We start from the raw sequence: 22,021 nt of genomic DNA, 5'->3' as shown, positions 1-22,021 counted from the left end.
TCAGTGTTTGGAGTGTAAAGAGAGATGAATACTGCAACCAAGACTGGCCAAATACTGATAACAGCTAGAACTAGGAAGTGGGTACATGTAGATTCACTTATTAATCCAAGTACATTCACGTATGGGTAAAAACATCTACAGTTAAAGAGTTACATCAACAGCTTTTGAGCTGTTAAAAACAAGCATAATAATTCTATATGTACTGACGTAGGAAAAGCTTCAGAATATATTAAGTGGAAAACTAAAAAGGTGCTGGACAATGTGAAAACATTATCTTATTTGAGTGACATATGTGTGTATTCCATATGTATGGAAAAGATATTGCTGGTGGATGCCAGCAAACTGTTGATCATGGTTACCACCAGCAAGGGGTTAGGTTGTGGGAGAAGAGACTTTACTTTTTATTTTACACCATTCTTTGCTGCTTGATGTTTTAACCTATGAATATATCACTTTAATAATACAGTTTTAAGATTTACCTTTAAAAAAAAAAGAAAAATGATTCTAGATAAACCTTGATTTACTCATTAAGAAAAATAAATAAGAAATTATTCAAATATCTATAAAACAAAGGAAAAAACAAAGAACACTCAGAGGTTGCACAATGTCCCTGGAAATAACCTATTACAGTCCAGAATAAAATTTTCTGGAAAGAGGCCATGTATATGTGTGTGCATATATAGATGTGCGTGCACGCTTAGTCGCTTCAGTCATGGCCAACTCTTGCGTCCTGTAGACTGTAGCCCCCACAGGCTTCTCTGTCCACAGGATTCTCCAGATAAAAATACTGGAGTGGACTGCCCTTCCCTTCTCCAGGGGATCTTCCTGACCCAGGAATCAAACCCACGTCTTCCGATTGTCCTGCATTGGCAGGCAGGTCCTTTACCCGCTGAGCCCCTATATATATATGGGCTTCCCTGGCAGCTCAGATAGTAAAGAACCTGCCTGCAATGTAGGAGACCTGGGTTTGATCTATATTCTTGCCTGGAGAACACCCATGGACAGAGGAGCCTGGTGGGCTACAGTTCATGGGGTTGGCAAGAGTTGGACACAACTGAGTGACTAAGCAGAGTAGCATACACACACACACACACACACACACACACATATATATACACACACACACACTTTTTAAAATATTTTAACTGATGAGGTGAGAAGAATCTTTTACAGACTTGTGTCAGAAGTTCTATATACTATAGTAGACTGACTTGCTAAAATGGCAATAAGCATCCTTTTGTTGATGAATTCCTCTTTGTGATGGGACAGCAGCATCTCCCATCAAGAGGGGAGTCTCTCTCTCCACCCCACCAAGAATGGCTGGCAGTGTCAGTCACTTCCTTTGGAAAACAGAATGTGTTAGAAATCCTGCTGTGCCAATATAAAAGGAGCTGTGCGTGCATGCTTCTGTGCTCTCTCTTGGAATCCCACCCAGCTGCCATGCCCACAGCCTACAATCAGATGAAGGTCCACCTAAGGACTAAACCACTTCAAACGAGGCCAACACCCACCCACCTAACAGCTGACCATGGAGGCATGAGTGAGACCATTCTAGATGAGGAGAACTTCTCAGCAGAACTTGGCTCAAATTGGCAAACTGTAGAATTGTGAACTACATAAATGATTATTTTTCAAGTCACTAATTTTTTGATGTGTTTTTTTAGGTAGAAGTTGCCAGTTGATGCATTCCTATTCACTGTCACACGTGGGAGGGCAAATAAAGACAATCTTGGGGATAGGAGGGATCTGAAAATATACTCTTTAAAACAAGTTTTCATAAAAATAATATTTAAAACATTAAATAATGAAAAAAGTAAAGCAAAATTAAGAAGCCAAGGAAGAAGTCACAACAAAATTAGACTCCTGAAAGCAATTAATATAAATTGGCTTAATTCTTATTTGACTAAAAAGAATATAAAAAATGACAATACACTCATGAAGATCTAAAATATAAAAATAATCGTGGAATTGAAAAAAACTGAATTAAAAAGTAAATTTGTATAAATAAATGGAAGAGGAAAAGAGAATAAGTTCTAATTCTTATTATAGTATAAATGGGACTGCTGCTGCCAAGTCGCTTCAGTCGTGTCCAACTCTGTGCGACCCCACGGACTATAGCCTACCAGGCTTCTCCGTCCATGGGATTCTCCAGGCAAGAACACTGGAGTGGGTTGTCATTTCCTTCTCCAATGCATGAAAGTGGAAAGTGAAAGTGAAGTCACTCAGTCATGTCTGACTCTTAAGGACTCCATGGACTGCAGCCTACCAGGCTCCTCTGTCCATGGGATTTGCCAGGCAAGAGTACTGGAGTGGGGTGCCATTGCCTTCTCCATAAATGGGACGGAAAGACACCAATTGTAATATTAAATAGATGTCTATAAGAATATATTTGGAAAAACGTCTAAAGAATTAAAAATGTGGTTTCAAAATAGTCTGCAACCGAAATTCACAAACCACTGAAGAAGAGCAAACCAATGAGAACAAATCCATATAACAAAAGACAGAAGCAATAACAAAGAAAACCATGAATATCAACAACAAAATAAAAGCAAATGACATAAGTTAGAAGCAAATATATCAGTTGTTGCAATGAGCATAAAAGGGATAAAATTTCGTATTAAACATGCTTGATACAAAAAGAATCCAATTAAGCAAGAAGCACAAAACTGAAATTTTTTGACAAAGCACAGAGTTAGCAAATACAAACAGAAAACTACAACTGGAATAATAAAATCAGATAAAGCTGAATTCAAAGCAAACATTATCAAAGGGATTTTTAATGATTTTATAATTATCATTTTATATTGATAAATAATAGAATCCACAGAAATGTCATAAATTTCCATGAATTTTATGCATCAGTCAACATTGTGCCAATATATGAAAAGTAGCAGAAAAACAAGACAAAATTGTACAAGAACTGTACGGCTATTGACAGATCATAGATACAAACAACCATGAAACAAAACTCAAGATCTTGAGGCTGTTTATCTTTTTAGACTCTCAAATCCCTACGAGAGTCTCATGAAAGCTCTCTCCTTACTCAGAAACATGTACATATTCCGTACATGTCAGGGGGTTTAGGAATCCCCTGAAGCCCATCTGTAAACTTCTCTGGGGCCCCCTATGGGTTAACAAAACTAGATTAAAGGATTTGAAATAAATAATTCAGAAAGATTGGCTTAATAATTACCAACTTTAACTCTATGGAAAATAGCTTTCTAGTGCCCATGGGCCGTTCACATAAATCAATCATACAATGGATCACAAAGACAATCCAGAGTTCTAAAAAGTATTCTGCAGCCACCTCCTCTAATTAAAATGCAATAAAGCCAGAAATCAATAAGAGCATGTTAATTCTAAAATAAGGCCACTTGAAAATGTTAAAAAAAAAAAATCACTCTCCAAAAAGCTCTTTGGCTGAAGGAAAATGAAAGTGACTACTCAAAAAAAAAGGAACAAAAATAAGAATACACATACCATTTCTTAGAAGTGGAGATTCATGATTAAGTTCACTTATGAATTTGTTATTAAAAGCTATCTCTCTCTATTTTCCTGTTTAAGCATAATTGCTTCACAATGTTGTGTTAGTTTCTGCTGTACAACAATGTGAACCAACTATATGCATACATATACCCCTTCCCTCTTTGAGACTCTCTCTCACCCGCCCAGTCCCACCCCTCTAGGTCATCCAGAGCACTGAGCTGAGCTTCCCCTGTGCTAAACAGCAAAAAGCTAGCCCTTTCAATAAATTGTATTCAGAGGATAGACTAATTAATTGTCACAGAGGATAAAAAGGAAGAACAAAGGCCACGAAGATCTAAGTCTGTTTTAAAACAGAAGAGGAAAGATGGGAGCAGAAAGTTTACTACAAGTAATATTGAGATACAGGAAAAGGCCATTGGACTTTTGTATGGACTGGCATACAAAAAGATACACAGAACAAATGTAGAGCAGAATAGAGACCTCAGAAATACATCCCACTTGAGATTTCCCTGGCAGTCCAGTGGTTAAGACTTTGCCTTCCAATGCATGAGGTATGGGGTTTGATCCCTGGTCAGAGAATTAAGCAGAAAAGGCAATGGCACCCCACTCCAGTACTCTTGCCTGGAAAATCCCATGGACAGGGGAGCCTGGTAGGCTGTGGTCCATGGGGTCGCTAAGAGTCGGACATGACTGAGCGACTTCACTTTCACTTTTCACTTTTCACTTTCATGCATTGGAGAAGGAAATGGCAACCCACTCCAGTGTTCTTGCCTGGAGAATCCCAGGGACGGGGGAGCCTGGTGGGCTGCCGTCTATGGGGTCGCACAGAGTTGGACACGACTTAAGTGACTTAGCAGCAGAGAATTAAGATCCAACATGCCTCACAACCAAAAAACCAAAATGTATATATATCTAAAAAAAAAAAAAACAAACATAAAACAGAAGCAATATTGTAACAAATTCAATAAAGACTTAAAAATGGTCCACATCAAAAAAAAATCTTTAAAAAAAACAAGTAGATCCCATTTTGTACGTGACTTTGACACATACTAAAGATGACTCGTCAAGGCTGTATATTGTCACCCTGCTTGTTTAACTTGTATGCAGAGTTCATCATGCAAAATGCCAGGTTGGATGAAGCACAAGCTGGAATCAGGATTGCCAGGAGATATATATCAATAACTTCAGAAATGCAGATGACACCACCCTTATGCCAGAAAGCGAAGAAGAACTAAACAGCCTTTTGATGAAAGTGAAAGAGGAGAGTGAAAAAGTTGGCTTAAAACTCAACATTCATAAAACTAAGATCACGGCATCACTTCAAGACAAATAGGTGGGGAAACAGAGGAAACAGTGGCAGACTTTATTTTGGGGGGCTCCAAAATCAGTGCAGATGGTGACTGCAGCCATGAAGTTAAAAGACACTTGATCTTTGGAAGAAAAGGTATGACCAACCTAGATAGCATAGTAAAAAGCAGAGACATTACTTTGCCAACAAAGGTCTCTCTAGTCAAGGCTATGGTTTTTCCAGTAGTCATGTATGGGTGTGAGAGTTGGACTATAAAGAAGGCTGAGCACTGAAGAATTGATGCTTTTGAACTGTGGTGCTGGAGAAGACTCTTGAGAGTCCCATGGACTGCAAGGAGTTCCAAACAGTCCATCCTAAAGGAAATCAGTCCTGAATATTCACTGGAGAGACTGATGCTGAAACTGAAACTCCAATACTTTGGCCTCCTGATGTGAAGAACTAACTCATTTCAAAAGACCCTGATGCTGGGAAAGATTGAAGGCAAGAGGAGAAGGGAATAACAGAAGATGAGATGGTTGGATGGCATCACCAACTCAACTGGACAAGAGTTTGAATAAGCTTTGGGAGTTGGTGAAGGACAGGGAAGCCTGGGGTGCTGCAGTCCATGGGGCTGCAGAGTCAGACACGACTGAGTGACTGAACTGAGCTGAAAGGTGACTCTTCAAAGCTACGGGGAGAGGAGGTTTGCTTGGTACGTGGTATCGAGAAAATGGATTCTCTAGGATATGAAGGAATGATGCAGAGGAGGGATTCCTGAAAGGCCCACACACACATAAAGATACTCTCACAAGAAAGGAGAGAAATAAAAATTCATATGACAATTAAAGACTTCACATCTATTAAAATACAAAGTTTAGAAAAACTGTGCAGATGTAAAAGCAACAGGCTCCCTGTGCAGTTCTGGTGGGTATATACACTGGTACTGGAAAGACCTCTGGAAAGTCACTTTAGCTGTCCTTGGTAAAATGTAGTGTGCACACACTCTGTTACTGTTGCTGCTGCTGCTGCTGCTGCTAAGTCACTTCAGTCGTGTCCGACACTGTGCAACCCCATAGATGGCAGCCCACCAGGCTCCTCCATCCATGGGATTCTCCAGGCAAGAACACTGGAGTGGGTTGCCATTTCCTTCTCCACATGATCTCCTGCTGCTGCTGCTGCTGCTGCTAAGTCACTTCAGTCGTGTCCGACTCTGTGCGACCCCATAGATGGCAGCCCACCAGGCTCCTCCATCCATGGGATTTGCCAGGCAACAACACTGGAGTGGGTTGCCATTTCCTTCTCCGCTGTTACTGTTAGTCCTCTCTTAAGCATTCATCCCAGAGAAATTTTCCATCAGGTTAGTAAAGTGGCTATTTTAAAAGTTGCTTTTAATGCATGATTTTGATATTGTAAACAACCCGAGTGTCCAACAAATGAGAATGTATAAGTTAAAGGTAGAAAATACTTAGATAATACTACTTACCCTTAAAGTAATATGAGTGAGATCACTTTCAGCACCGTGGGCAGTCATTTCAAACAAGGCACTGGGCAAAAGGCTAAAAAAAATTTTGAACACAATACCATTTGCATAAATTTAAAAACACAAATACATACAAAACAATACTACATTTTCCAAATATAAATGAATTTAAGAATATGGTGTGCTTTCCTGGGGGAACAGTGGTTAAGACACCATGCTTCCAATGCAGGGGGCAAGGGTTCAAACTCTGGTTGGGGAACTAAGATCCCACATGCCTCGCAGTGCAGCCCACCAAAAAAGGAATATGCATAATGCACATGAGAATGGATATCTAAAGCAAAAGATGAATGAAACCATGGAAAAAGGATAAAGAGGAAATTAAATAATTGAGTCCATACTAGATAGGGGCCTCACATGGGCTTATGGTTCCATTGTGCTGATTAACAAAACTTTCTGTCCTATATTTACCTTTCAAATTATTATTTAAAACACTAGCCTACTCATCCTTTAGATTCGGTTTGTATTTGTAGAACGAGTATGAAGTATTTAATACTTTCACATTCTTTCAGGTAATGCTCACAAGAAACGTGGATGTTTGCTATGATTGTCTACATTTTGCAAAAAGGAAGCAGTGCCTGCACTTAAGGAATTTTCCCAAAAGGTTGCATAATTAGTAAGTTAGAAAGAAGAGGTTGAAACCTGGGTGTGGGGAATACAGTACAATTCCTCCAGCACACTTCACGTTAACTATGTGGTCTTAGGACTCCTCGTTCAAACTTGTGGATCATAAATCACGTTACTAGACCTTATATACGGAGAAGGCAATGGCACCCCACTCCAGTACTCTTGCCTGGAAAATCCCATGGATGGAGGAGCCTGGAAGGCTGCAGTCCACGGGTCGCTGAGGGTTGGACACGATTGAGTGACTTCACTTTCACTTTTCATTTTCATGCATTGGAGAAGGAAATGGCAACCCACTCCAGTGTTCTTACCTGGAGAATCCCAGGGACGGGGGAGCCTGGTGGGCTGCCGTCTCTGGGGTTGCACAGAGTCGGACACGACTGAAGCGACTTAGCAGCAGCAGCAGCAGACCCTATATACACTAGACTGTATACAACACCCTAAGAGAGCAACGAACAGAGATGCCGATGTTGCTGTGATAGAATCAACCACAACACACAAAGTAAGAATATATAAATCTTGGCATGAAGCCTCCTCCCCGTGGGGTCCCAAAGGAACTATACACAAGAAGGTATGTTTTGGCTGTTGTTCACTTGCTCATTTTGTCTGACTCTTTGTGACCCCATGGACTGCAACACACCAGCTTCCCTGTCCTTCACCATCTCCCAGAGTTCGCTCAAACTCATGTCCATTGAGTTGGTGATGCCATCCAACCATCTCATTCTCCGTCGCCCCCTTCTCCTTCTGCCCTCAATCTTTCCCAGCATCAGCGTCTTTTCCAGTAAGTCAGCTGTTCACATCAGGTGGCCAAAGTACTGGAGTTTCGGATTCAGCATCAGTCCTTCCAATGAGTATTCAGGGTTGATTTCCTTGAGAAGGTATATGTGCTTTAAAAATGCAATTGAATATCATGGCTCAACCTGCATGCTTTCTCCTTTCTCTGCCTCAAATGAATATGACCAGGGCCAGAATCTACTAAACCAGAATCTTATCCTCTTTGGAGGCAGATGGGAGCAAGGTAGTAACAGTCCCGGGCTTGACTCCTGGTTCAGAAAGATCCCCTGGAGAAAGGAATGGCAACCCACTCAAGTATTCTTGCCTGGAGAATCCCATGGACAGAGGAACCTGTCAGACTACAGTCCACGGGACTGCACAGAGTAGTCAGACACAACTGAGCAACTAACAAACACTTGTCTGTCCTTGAGCAGCAGTTTCAGCTGAGGCTCCAAAACAGAGAGAAGTAAGTGCTTCTGACAGAGATGCACCAATATCTCTGTCGCCCTCTCCTGGACATGACACTGGACTACATTTTACAATATCTCTTGCTTGTATATAGGTAGGGCCCTATAATTAGATTTCAACAACAAAATGTAAGGGAGAGAAACAATCTCACCACCTAGTCAAATCAGTTAAAAGTGGGGCCATCCTCCTCGCATCAGTACTTACTGATGCCATCTTCCTGCATGAGGAGTTATTCCTACTGAAAGTGCCGCCTCAAACTCAGTGGATTAAAACAACAACCGTTTATTTCAGGCACAACTGGGCAAGTTGGTAACTTGGGCGGGACACAGAGGGTGGTACTTCTCATCTCACTGCCGATGCCTGCCGTGTTTGCAGTGTGATGTGGGTCAGCTGGCCCCTGTACTCCTGGCAGTTAGCTGGCAGATGGCGGAACGGACAGAACAGCTGAGCACATGCCTCTCATCATCTAGCAGACAGATCCAGATTGTTCATATGGGAATGGCAGGGTTCACAGGAAAAAAGCAGAAGCTTCCTGAGGGCCAGGATCAGAACTGGGTCGGTGTCGTTCCTACCACACTCTATGGGCCCAAAGCAAGAAATAAAGGCACTGCAGGCTGAAGAAACAAGTATCCAGACTCTGCCTTTTGATGAAAGAACTACAAAGCCAAATTGCCAAGACTGTGGATACAAGGAAGGGTACCTAGCAGCTTCCCCAGGGCTTTTTTCATAACTGTGGTCAAATCTTATAGAACACACCATAAAAGGTGCTGTAGAGGCTCTGCTGCTGCTGCTGCTAAGTCGCTTCAGTCGTGTCCAACCCTGTGCAACCCCATAGACAGCAGCCCACCAGGATCCTCTGTCCCTGGGATTCTCCAGGCAAGAACACTGGAGTGGGTTGCCGTTTCCTTCTCCAATGCATGAGAGTGAAAAATGAAAGTGAAGTCGCTCAGTCATGTCTGACTCTTCACGACCCCATGAATTGTAGCCTACCAGGCTCCTCTGTCCATGGGATTTTCCAGGCAAGAGTACTGGAGTGGGGTGCCATTGCCTTCTCCATGTAGAGGCTCTATAAAGATTCTTAAACCACCATTCACAGATCTTCAAGGGATTCATTTCAGGAACTCCATGAAGTTTATGAGAGAAAAAAATTCAGCGATATAAATTAATTTCTAACGGATGTTACCATTTCCTTCAGTTTATGAATGTGACAAACACTATACGATACCCGTGACATCGTCACCAACAAAAGTCACAGATGTTTACTAATATATTCCAGTTGTTACAGTATCTCAAAATACTGTTTTGTTCATGATTACTTCAAAAGTACATAAGTTGTTAGACCTGCCGCCTCAGTCTTATTATTTAATGTGTAATAAAGAAGCACATCTATTACTTTCAACACACTTTATTAACATTTTGACTATTGTATTCTATTCACTTAAAAATACTATCCTGAGAAAGGGTCCCTAAGCGTCACCAGACTATCAAAGGAAGCCATCATGCCAAACTAGACTCTCCACAAAGAAGATAGCAAAGACACTAGGAAAAGAAACCTGAATACCCAACAATGGCACAGAGCAGACCTCCTCCCAACAAACACCAAACTACTTTGGCCAATAACATGACCCAGAAATAAAATTCCTTTGTTTGAAGCCACCGAGATTTGGGTTTGTGGTTAGAGCACATCTGTGCAGTTTAGACCACTAGTTACCAAAACCATTCAGCCTGTCTTTGACATCCAGATGTAAGAACTGGGACCGTAAAGAAGGCTGAGCACTGAAGAATGGATCCTTTCCAACTGTGGTACTGGAAGACTCTTGAGAGTCCCTTGGACTGCAAGGAGATCAAACCAGTCAATCCTAAAGGAAATCAACCCTGAATATACACTGGAAGGACTGATGCTGAAGCTGAAGCTCCAATATTTTGGCCACCTGATGCAAACAGCTAGTAAAGTAATGCTCAAAATTCTCCAAGCCAGGCTTCAGCAATATGTGAACCACGAACTTCCAGATGTTCAAGCTGCTTTTAGAAAAGGCAGAGGAACCAGAGATCAAATTGCCAACATCTGCTGGATCATCGAAAAAGCAAGAGAGTTCCGGAAAAACATCTATTTCTGCTTTATTGACTATGCCAAAGCCTTTGACTGTGTGGATCACAATAAACTGTGGAAAATTCTGAAGGAGATGGGAATACTAGACCTCCTGACCTGCCTCTTGAGAAGCCTGTATGCAGGTCAGGAAGCAACAGTTAGAACTGGACATGGAACAACAGACTGGTTCCAAATAGGAAAAGGAGTATGTCAAGGCTGTATATTGTCACCCTGCTTATTTAACTTATATGCAGAGTACATCATGAGAAACGCTGGGCTGGAAGAAGCACAAGCTGGAATCAAGATTGCTGGGAGAAATATCAATAACCTCAGATATGCAGATGACACCACCTTATGGCAGAAAGCGAAGAACTAAACAGCCTCTTGATGAAAGTGAAAGAGGAGAGTGAAAAAGTTCACTTAAAGCTCAACATTCAGAAAACTAAGATCATGGCATCCAGTCCCATCACTTCATGGCAAATAGATGGGGAAACAGTGGAAACAGTGGCTGACTTTATTTTGGGGGGCTCCAAAATCACTGCAGATGGTGATTGCACCCATGAAATTAAAAGATGCTTACTTCTTGGAAGAAAAGTTATGACCAACCTAGACAGCATAGTAAAAAGCAGAGACATTACTTTGCCAACAAAGGTCCATCTAGTCAAGGCTATGGTTTTTCCAGTAGTCATGTATGGATGTGAGAGTTGGACTATAAAGAAAGCTGGGCACTGAAGAATTGATGCTTTTGAACTGTGGTGTTGGAGAAGACTCTTGAGAATCCTTTGGACTGCAAGGAGATCCAACCAGTCAATCCTAAAGGAGATCAGTCCTAGGTGTTCATTGGAAGGACTGATGTTGAAGCTGAAATTCCAATACTTTGGCTACCTGATGCGAAGAGCTGACTCCTTTGAAAAGACCCTGATGCTGGGAAAGATTGATGGCCGGAGGAGAGGGGGACGATAGAGGATGAGATGGTTGGATGGCATCACCGACTCAATGGACATGGGTTTGGGTAGACTCCGGGAGTTGGTGATGGACAGGAAGGCCTGGTGTGCTGCGGTTCATGGGGTTGCAAAGAGTCAGACACGACTGAGCGACTGAACTGAACTGAACTGATGCAAACAGCAGAGTCATTGGAAAAGACCCTGATGCTGGGAAAGATTGAAGGCAGGAGGAGAAGGGGACTACAGAGGATGAGACAGTTGGATGGTATCACCTGCCAGGGTCCAGCCCCGGCTGATCCAGGGTATTCGAAGTGGGGATGGCATCAGTGACCTATTTATTTATAAATATTTATCAAAGATATAAAGAGTAATAGAATGAGGATAGCTCAGTAGGAAAATTCAGTGGAGAAAAGAGGCTGAGTAGCTTGGTTTATGCGGGAGACCAATAAAACTTCAAGACAAGATGTTTGCACCACTTACATAGGCCGCAGGCGTCCTTCCATTCTCCCGAAGGAGAGGAGACACTGAAGCCTCCCCGGTCGGATCTTAGAAGCCCAGGCATAATTAGCAAGCATGGCGGGTTCCGCACTCCAGATGGAGACTCAGCCAGAATTTGAGAGAGAGAGCGACATAGGGAGACCAAGTTTCGGTGAACAAGGCCCACACTTTATTTTCCAAAGTAGTTTTTATACCTTAAGTTATGCATAGAGGATAATGGGGGAAGGGGTGGAGTCATGCAAGGACAGCAGTTCCTGGTTCTAATCAAAGCCAGGCTTTCAAACTTATCATATGCAAAAGTTCAGGTGATTTACATCATCTTCTGGCCCGGAGGCCTGTTAACATTTTAAGAAACTTGTCTCTAAAGGTGATTATTCCAAAGTCAGGCACCAACCTCCAAAAAAGCACTGGACAAAGCTGCATTTTACATTTCTATACACCCATTATATCAATCAATACACTGCCAAGGACACAGTAGGTAAGGAGTATGGAGACTTAGCAGCAAACATTGGCTCAATATGTGAAAAATCCTTCACCAATACAATTTCTAATCAATCTTTTAACTACTCAAAAGAATCTGTGTTTAGACAGTTTAGAACATCTCCTGCCTCTCACAGTTGGGAGGCTCTGAACAATCACATGTGGCCGGAAAAACCTATTCAGGCAGGCTAGAGGACTTCCAAAGGAGTTTGTAGGTTGAAACGCTGTCACACCCAGGAATTATTAACTGGAGCTGTAAGCTAACTCTCTTTTCAGAGAGAGGTAGTGGGGGACAGCCCCCGTAAAGTCAGAGGTGTAGGTGAAAGCACAAAGCAGAAAGTAGGCAGACTCTGGTTTTGGGGGTAGATGCTTGAGAATTTCCAGGGGGACTCCTGAGGCTCGATCCCACCTTTGCCTATGCCGAGCCTCCTTCCTCATGACCTTTGCCATGGGCGGAGTGCCTCACGCTGGCTCCCAGCAGTGATAGAATTCTAGTTGAGCTATTCCAGATCCTGAAAGATGATGCTGTGGAAAGTGCTGCACTCAATATGCAATATGCAATATGCACTCAATATGCAATATGCCGGCTCCCGGCAATCACCAACTCAATGGACATGAGTCTGAGCAAACTCAGAGATAGTGAAGGACAGGGAAGCCTGGTGTGCTGCAGCCCATGGGGTTGCAAAGAGAAGGACCCAACTTAATGACTGAATGACAACTACATAAAATGAGATGGATTAATTAAAAGTAGAATCATTAGGATTATTACACGTTCTTTTATCCCCAAACAAGTAGGGGTATCCCAAAAACTAATTTTTAGACTGTCTGACAGGAGAAACAAGTAGAATCTTCTTCCCTGGCTGATGGTATATATAGAGCCCAATAAATTTGTGATGAGGTTGGAATGTGAGAGAGTTATCTGCAGAAACTGATACAGGCTCTCTGGGAGATATGACAGCAAGGGCCTAGCTGGAGCATCACCTCAGCACAGAATAGAAATGAACTTCACTTTGAGAATTCAGTGGATCAAGGAAGCTAAGTTCCCATGTGGACCCTGTGAAATTTAATCCATTCTTAAGCTGTTTAAAAGGACCTCATTGAAAAGGACTGCCCATAGAGACAAAGCATTCCCAGTGACATGCCTTGGCTACAGAACAGGGGAAGAGCTGTAAGAAGTCAGCAGAGAGCGGGTCTATTGGCCAAGACAGAGTGAGGTACAGAGGTCCCCACTGGAGGTCTCTGAGAATACCCCAAAGAACCACCCACTGGATGCCTATACTTAACAGAGGGCTTGTGACAGCCATACCATTAAAAGACAACACAATTAAAAACATTGCCTCTGCCTTTTGTAAAGCCCCCACTCCATATTCTCCAGCTCTGAAGAAGCCAAATTCAGCAGAGTTAACTGAAAAAGAGGTGGGACAAGAAGACGGAAAGAATGGACCACAACCCTCCCTTCTCCTGCCGAGCCTCAAGTCACAAGTTACGTCTGATTTTGGAGGAAAAGGGTATTGGAGGGTCTGAAGTTTTGACATTAGATTAGATTGGAATTCTTACTCTTGCAAATGAAACTGATCTGATTTCCTCAAAATGACTGGAAAAGCAATGAAATCTCCCTACAACATCATCCAAGAAGTAAGGATTAATTTTTTTACAAAGATGTTCATGAGGAAAGAATGATTCCAATTAATACTGCATTACAGTGATAAAAGGAACCCAAACCAACTCACAAAATCCATCAGAAAATGGATTCCACATGCTTCAGCTCAGAGTTTTCTCCACACAGTCGACTGGCTGGAAGAAAGTACAAAGCAGCAGGGCTCCCTACAGACTTGGCAGGTGTGCCTTGGCAGTGACCACACCAGTGGGAAGAAGGCAAGGCTTGTGCTGTTACCAGGATGTTCTGAAGCTCATGAGATTAGTGTATCCTTTTTCACCCCAACTCAACCCTTCCTAATAGAATTTCAAGATATTTTCTCTACTGAGACCTACTGCACAGTTACAAAAATATCAAAACTCTGCAGTCTCTTCCTCTGAAACAGGACTGTGACTACAAATGTCTTGTTTCCCAAGACCTGTTCTACTTCTCAACCAACTTGTCCACTATATTCTATTTCTACCAACAGAATATATCATGCAAAATAATCCCAGATGCATGATCACATACAGAAGTATATTTTCCATAAATATTGGTTAACAATTTTCCTGTTTTAATGTGATTAATTAGACTTTTAATTATTACCCACATAGGACACATTGATCTGCCGAGATTTACCACAGGAAAGAGGACCAGAGGAAGACCTGAGCTTGGGTGTTGACCTTTAAGCTACATGTAACAGACACTGGAAGTGCCCCCACCCATAATCCTCAGATCTGGCCGTATTGTGTATGAGGCAGATTCCCACCTACCAGTATCTGCATCTCTTCCAGGGCTTTTTCCAACACTTCTAGCAGACCTTTGAGTCTTGGAAACACCAGGAAATTAACATTTCCCTGAGCAGCCCTCAACTGATAACTGATGAAAGTTGTTGTATAAATACCTCAGCTTCTTTGCCCCACAGTAGGAAATGTCTGAGTCCTGTGTTCCTTTCTTTCCCAAGAGTGTCCATACGGGATAAAGCTCCAGTTTTCCATGGTGGTAACTGGCTAACACACCATTTATAAGCTGACTTTCCTTCCCTGTCCCACTTCTTCACCCACTTCCTGAGTTCTTTTCACACCTTGAGAATAAACTATCTATATTCAAAATCCTGTTTCGGGGTCTGCTTCCCCTTGCTTGGTGGCTCAGATGGTAAAGTGTCTGCCTGCAATGCGGGAGACTTGGGTTCGATCCCTGGGTCGGGAAGATCCCCTGGAGAAGGAAATGACAACCCACTCCAGTACACTTGCCTGGAAAATTCCATGGACAGAGAAGCCTTGTAGGCTACAGTCCGCGGGGTCGCAAAGAGTTGGACACGACTGAGCGACTTCACTCACTCCTCTTGCTTGTTGGTTCAATGTGGCCCCAAAGAATATCCTGGCCTCCACACAGCCTGACTGGCTTCTCCTTCCCCAACAAATAAGGTAAAAGTATGAAGTCAGAGAACAGAAAACCTCCCACAGCTCACTCAGTGCAGTGAGAGACCGGCCCAACCTTCACTTTGCTTATTCTGCATGGAGATGTCTCTGAAACTGCCTGCAGTAGAGCTTTTCTGCCTCTGTCTGCAGGCATGGGAATCTTCATGGTTTGTCTTAATGAAAGTGACCTGTCTGAGAAGAGACAGGCTTCTGAAACCAGATGGGTTTGGTCAAGCATTCTGCTGCCCTTTGCATCTTTCTGAAAGTACTCCTTTGAAAACTGTTGGTGGTGGTTAACAAGGCAACCATTATTCTAGAGGAAAATTTTCAGAGAGGGAGAAGAGATCCAAGCTGTGACTCTCATCTGGACTGCAATGCCATATGAAGCCAAACGTAAGCAGGACACCCCAACTGAGAATTAATGGTGACTGCTCCTGAGCATCCCGTCTGGTGGGACCCAGATTTCTGGCCCACCAGCTCATGAAGAGCTTGCAGTCACCTGTCCTCCCCACAGAGGGATAAGTGGCTTCTCTTCCAATAAACTCCCCACTACTGGCTTTCTTCACTGGTTTTTCCTTTTCTGTAATCATGATTCCATCATCACATGCTTCCTCTTGGGCCAATTAACCTTCCATTTCTGTGCCTCATCTCATCTCTGGAAAATGTGGCTTCATATTTCAGCTTCTTCTCAGCAGGACTGCAAGCGTAGTCTACAGTTCTTGAAGCCTTGAATCCAATCATGACATCAACTAGAGTTGCCAGGCTTCCAGATTCAGAAGATTATACTAGGTCTTCAGTCATTTTAAGATGAGTTTCCATTTGGCAGCCTGCAGCCAACATCTTAAAATGTTCATACCCACTGATAATAATAACATCATCACATAATCATAATAAATATGCATAGCAGTTAGTATGTTCCAGACCTGTTCTAAGGGTTTTAGATATATTAACTCATTTAATTCTCACAATAACTCTAGAAGGTAAGTATTATTTTCTCTATAGAAATGGAGGCAACAAACTTGCAAAAAAAATAATAACTTGCACAAGTTCACACAGTAAATATGTGGCATAAGCAGGATTCAGGGCTGCCATATATGGATGTGCAGATTGCACACTGCACTCCATTAGGAAGAAGCATTTGCATCAGCTGTTAAACAACCTGCTCAACCTTCCACACCAGGAATATGAAAGACACTCCAGAATTCTTATGGGTTCTCCAGTCAAGACAGTTAATGCACAGCCCGAGATTTGTGTATGAAGACACTTACCACAGAATTATTTATATTACAAAAGTTAAAGAAAAAAAGCAACAATAGAGGAATGACTAAGGCAATTACATCAAAACCATTTCCTAATTATTTTCAAACAAAAATAATGCTTTTAAAAGATACATAAAAGTTACCTTAAATTATGGTAAGAGATGAAAAGAAGCAATATAAAAAGTCTAAAAAGTCTGTAGGGTAAAAATAGAAACACACCACCCACCGTGAGTTCCTGATATCACACATCCTGTGACCAGCCACATGTCTATGGCAAGAAAATTAATGCAGTATATAACTTTTCATCTCTTTTCCTTCAGCATTATTTCCTTTGGAGATGGTCCTTTCCCTCCTCCACATGATCCTAGTGGGTTGCCACTTATGGGATCCCATCCTTTCGATCCTTTTGACCATTAGAATGGGCATATAACAAGCTTGGCCAAGTTCTGTCTCTATTCCAGATATTTTACTCCCGACTGAGGACACAAAAGGGTCAAAAGTGGTTTGAGCAACACCATAAAGAATTCCTCTGCGGTGTCTGCACACTAACAGTTTAGTGAATTTCTACTTCAAACTTCTCGGATCAGGCCTGGCTCTTGCCCTTTCTAAGATCTTTGATTCTATGGACTGCCCAGTATCCTTCTTTGCTAGTTATTAAGTGACTGGTTCTCAGATCAAACCACACCCTGCTTTACTTTGCTAGGGTGCTACTGCTAAGTCACTTCGGTCGTGTCCGACTCTGTGTGACCCCATAGACGGCAGCCCACCAGGCTCCCCCATCCCTGGGATTCTCCAGGCAAGAACACTGGAGTGGCTTGCCATTTCCTTCTCCAATGCATGAAAGGGAAAAGTGAAAGTGAAGTCGCTCAGTCGTGTCCGACTCTTAGCGACCCCATTGGACTGCAGCCCACCAGGCTCCTCCATCCATGGGATTTTCCAGGCATGAGTACTGGAGTGGGGTGCTATTGCCTTCTCCCCATGGACTGCAGCCCTATGCAAATCATTGTTCTTTTCTGTCAGTTTGATTCAAGTCAACTCTGCCACAAATGGTGGGGAGGGAGACTGGAAGACAGGAGGAAGAGCTTGCTCCTCCTGAACAAACACAAAGTTTTTCAGTGACACCTGGATAGCATCTCTCCACCCCAGTAGCACTAACTGGTTCCACAAACAGTGGGTTCCAGTGGCACGGTTTCTATTAATCATTTATTTCCACACTCTCTGAACTAGCTTCATTGTCCCTCCTCTCAGCCCCAAATTACCAGCACCAGGCAGAGCCTTTTTGCAGAGGTCACGGTACTGATCCATTAGGGTCTCACCTGCGAGTCTCTATGTTCTGATCACCTCAATTTTCTCCCTCTGTGTCCTTAGCCCTAGCAGTGGGACTGATTCTTGAAATTACTAATTTTATATTAACCCTAATGTTCTATAATGGCCTTTTCAGTCCTCCAACACCCAATTAATCCAGACACGTTATTAAACCCTTTGTGTTAAAATAACTGGAATGGCTTCTCTTTTTCCAACTGACTCACCTTCTAGTGCATTCCTTTTTCTCAAGGAATTGCATTGATTCTTTTTCTCAAGCTAGTCAGGCCTCTCGTTGACTAAAATTTAAGAAACCCAACAGGGGGCTTCCCAGTTAGCTCAGTGGTACAGAATCCACCTGCCAATGCAGGAGATGTGGGTTTGATCCCTGGACTGGGAAGATCCTTTGGAGTAGGAAATGGCAACTCACTCCAGTAATCTTGTCTGGAGAATCCAATGGACAAATAGATAAAACAACAAGGTCCTATTGTATAGCACAGGGAATTATATTTAGTATCATGTGATAAACCATAATGAAAAAGAAAAAAGAAAGAAACGTAATACGGTTATTCTCTACCAATGTGGAAGCTGAGACTTAACAATGGTTAATGAACTTGCCAGAAGTCACATGGCAAATAACAGGTGAAACTGTGGCTCAAACTCAGGCCCACCTAATTCTGAAGCTTCCTGGTGGCCCAGGGGCTAAGGCTTCGCATCCTCAATGCAGGGGTCCCAGGTTCCATCCCTGGTCAGGGAACTAGACTCCACATGCTACAACTAAAGATTCTGCACACCTCAACTAAGACCCAGCGCAGTCAAATAAATAAAAAATATTTTTAAATAAATAAAAAATTTTAAAATACAGCAGTTTTTGCCTTCTCCTCCAGATGACAAAAGTATTCAACTAAAACTTATTTTTAAAAGTAGAACCTGACAACTCCTGTCCTCAACAAGATGACGTCCTCTAGCCCTGCCCACTCCTCCCCCACCAAGTACCATAATAAACATTGCAAATAACTCAAGAGACAGTCAAAGGGGAACTCTGAAAGGTAGAAGAAGAAGAGGATCTGGTTTGAGACCCCAGAACTGGAGAAGGAGCACAGCAGCTGGGGATCATATGACCTCTCAACCTACAGAAGGGGGTAACCTCAGCCAGATGTTTCCTGATGCCCAGCCTGGCAACAGAGGCAGCCCAGGTAGGTTCATTCCTCAAGAATCCACTGCAACACCAAGTGAGCCCAGCAGTCAAGGTCAACCAAATGCTCCACTGATAGGAAGGAGTTGGGGGCGCTGTTTCCTTCCCCACTGGGCCTGAGACCCCCACCACCAGCACCACCAACCCACAGACACCACATAGAAGGAGACACCAGAAAGGGAAATACTCCAGAACAAGAGGTCATCATGTGGAGTTGGATTAGCTTTACAGGCAATAATGGAAAAGAATATCAAAATTGGGGAAAACGGCAGCTTTCTTCTGAAAGCATTTGCTTTCCTGTCAGATACCATTGGGGCCTCACAGGTGTGGACAAAGTCCATACAGATGTGACTCAGGGCCTGGAGAGCCCCCTGGAAAATGGAGACACAGACAATCCATATCCTGGCCCCTGGGGACAAAATCAGGGTGAGAGGGTTTCATCTGTCAGATTGCACGTGACAAGGATTCAGGGTGGCATACCATTCCTGACTTTGTTGAAAACACAGCATCTTATGTAAGTTTGCAACCATTCTACTGTTCAGGATATTTTTCAGGTACAATATTTTTAAGAAGTCCACATCCCACCTATTCTTCTCTTTACAGAAACAGGTTTTAAGGAGAAATATTTTGTAAGATAAAAGCAAAATATTGTGTCAGCTGAGCTGCAGAGGTTGACTAGGAAAAGAGAGAAGAACTCAGGTAAATGTACGAATCAAGAGGGTAAACTTAGAAAATAGTTTGGTTTCAACTTTTATTTCTAGTTTTGCAAAGTAGCATCAAAACTAGGAGATTTTCCTCTGTGTTTCTGTAAAAAGTACTGCTGCTGCTGCTGCTAAGTCACTTCAGTCGTGTCCGACTCTGTGCGACCCCATAGACGGCAGCCCACCAGGCTCCTCTGTCCCTGGGATTCTCCAGGCAAGAACACTGGAGTGGGTTGCCATTTCCTTCTCCAATGCATGAAAGAGAAAAGTGAAAGTGAAGTCGCTCAGTCGTGCCCGACTCTTAGCGACCCCATGGACTGGAGCCTACCAGGCTCCTCCATCCATAGGGTTTTCCAGGCAAGAGCACTGGAGTGGGGTGCCATTGCCTCAAGTTGGCTCAAAAGGTCACCAGGGATCTGTCAGGGCTCAGCTCCCTGCAGAAAGCACTTAACTCTTCCCAGAAAATGACTTTACAAAGAAGTAACTCTCAGGATATTTACAAAAAGAGAGAAGGAAGCCAGCACTCCACACTTTTCCTGGATTTAAAATCCCACTGCCCTAATCAGCAACTTCCCTGGAATAAGGAGTTTTTGGTGGGTGACAAGAAAGAAGTGATAGACAACCTCCACTTTCAAACTATCATTATGGTCCATTTCCCTGTATCACATGCCAGAGCAGCAGAATAAATAATTGCACTAACACTAGAGAGAATTTACCAGAATGTTGGTAGAAATCTTTCCAGGGAACTCATTCACTTGTTTATTTAACAAATAATTATTGAGCAATTTCTAGATGGCAGATACTGTTCTAGGCACTGGAAAAATGGCATTTAAAAAAAAAAAAAAAAACCCTTCCTCAGGAAGCTTACATAGGGGTGAGAGGAAACAAATAAATAAGCATATAATGTCAGACCATGATGAGTGTTATGAATAAAGATAAAATAGGTTAAAGGAGGCAGGGTCAGGAAGATAGGGTACAGGAGCAGTATTTTATTTTAAATGCTTAAAGATAATCACTCTGAGGAGGTGGCATTTACGTAGAGACAAAATGGAGCAGGAGATGGGTGTGCATGATTGTAAAATTAAAGAATCCTGGCAGAGCCAACCAAAGGTGAATGGAACACGCACTCAGAAAATGAGAAAAGAGGACTTCCCTGGTGGTACAGTGGAGAAGAATCTGCCTGCCAGTGCAGCGGACCTGGGTTTGATCCTTGGTCTGGGAAGATTCCACACGATGCGGAGCAACTCAGTCCGCGCACCATATCCACTGAGCCCGCTTGCTGCAGCTACCGAAGGCCGTAACGCACCTACAGCCCGTGCCCCACAACGAGAGAAGCCGTCTCAAGGAGGAGCCCGTGCACCACAGCTGGAGAGTGGCTCAGGCTCACTGCAACCAGAGAGCGGGCAAGCAAAGCAACGAAGACCCAGTGCAGCCAAAAATAAATGAATACATTATTAAAATGAAAACAAGACAAGAGACCCAAAATGGAGCTGCTTAGGCTAAGCTCCACTCCCCAAACCAGGACTTACCTTAGCACAGCATCAACTCCTTCAGAAACGGGATCTTCCAGAGTCAAGCAGCACGCATGTGGAATCTAGAAAAATGGTACAGATGAACTTATCCACAGAGCAGAAATAGAGACACAGACTTAGAGAATAAAAGGATGGATACCAAAGAGGGACAGAAGGGGTGGGATAGATTGGGAAACTGGGACTGACAAATGTACACTATTATGTATAAAATACTATGTATAAAGTGGGCTTCCTTAGGGGCTTAGCCGTGAAGAATCCACCGGCCAATGCAGGAGACTCAGGTTCGGTCCCTGGATCAAGAAGATTCCCTGAAAAAGGAAATAGCAACCTACTCTAGTATTCTTGTCTGGGAAATCCCAGGGACAGGGGAGACTGGTGGGCTATGGTCCATGGGGTCACAAAGACAGGACTAAGCAGCAACAATGTGTAACTGAAGAGAACCTACTGTCCTGCACAGGGGACTTTACTTGGTGCTCTGTGGTGACCTATATGGGAGGGAAATCCAGGGAAGAGGGGCGGTGTGTGTATGTGTGACAGGTTCATTTTGTTGTACAGCAGAAACTAACACAACATTATAAAGCAACTATACTCTAGTTTTTTTTTTAAGAGTCATTCAGGAGTCACTTGATCAGCACTACTTGGACAATCTGTCTGAGGGGTCCCCACCAGCCCCACTAAGGAAGGAAACCTTGCAATAGTCAACCCATTTTTTAGCCTCATTTCACTTCCTCATTCTGCTCCTGTACAAAAGGCCTTTTATTTTGCACAGCTCCTTGGACTCCTTTCT

General features: G+C 42.9%; 1 long non-coding RNA gene across 1 annotated transcript in view; it reads right to left on the bottom strand.

The window, feature by feature from the left end:
• LOC123331009 overlaps positions 1–22,021 on the bottom strand; it is an 84,255-nt gene that overhangs the window by 61,375 nt on the left and 859 nt on the right. The window contains exons 2-3 of the long non-coding RNA XR_006547390.2: positions 21,232–21,296; positions 6,258–6,330 (exon numbers count right to left, since the gene is read on the bottom strand). This is a non-coding gene — a long non-coding RNA (uncharacterized LOC123331009). The remainder of the gene's footprint in view (positions 1–6,257; positions 6,331–21,231; positions 21,297–22,021) is intronic.

Source organism: Bubalus bubalis, chromosome 21 (assembly GCF_019923935.1).
Source record: "Bubalus bubalis isolate 160015118507 breed Murrah chromosome 21, NDDB_SH_1, whole genome shotgun sequence".
Taxonomy (NCBI): domain Eukaryota; kingdom Metazoa; phylum Chordata; class Mammalia; order Artiodactyla; family Bovidae; genus Bubalus; species Bubalus bubalis.
The sequence above is the reverse complement of the archived record's forward strand: the minus strand, read 5'-3'. Positions and strand labels throughout refer to the sequence as shown.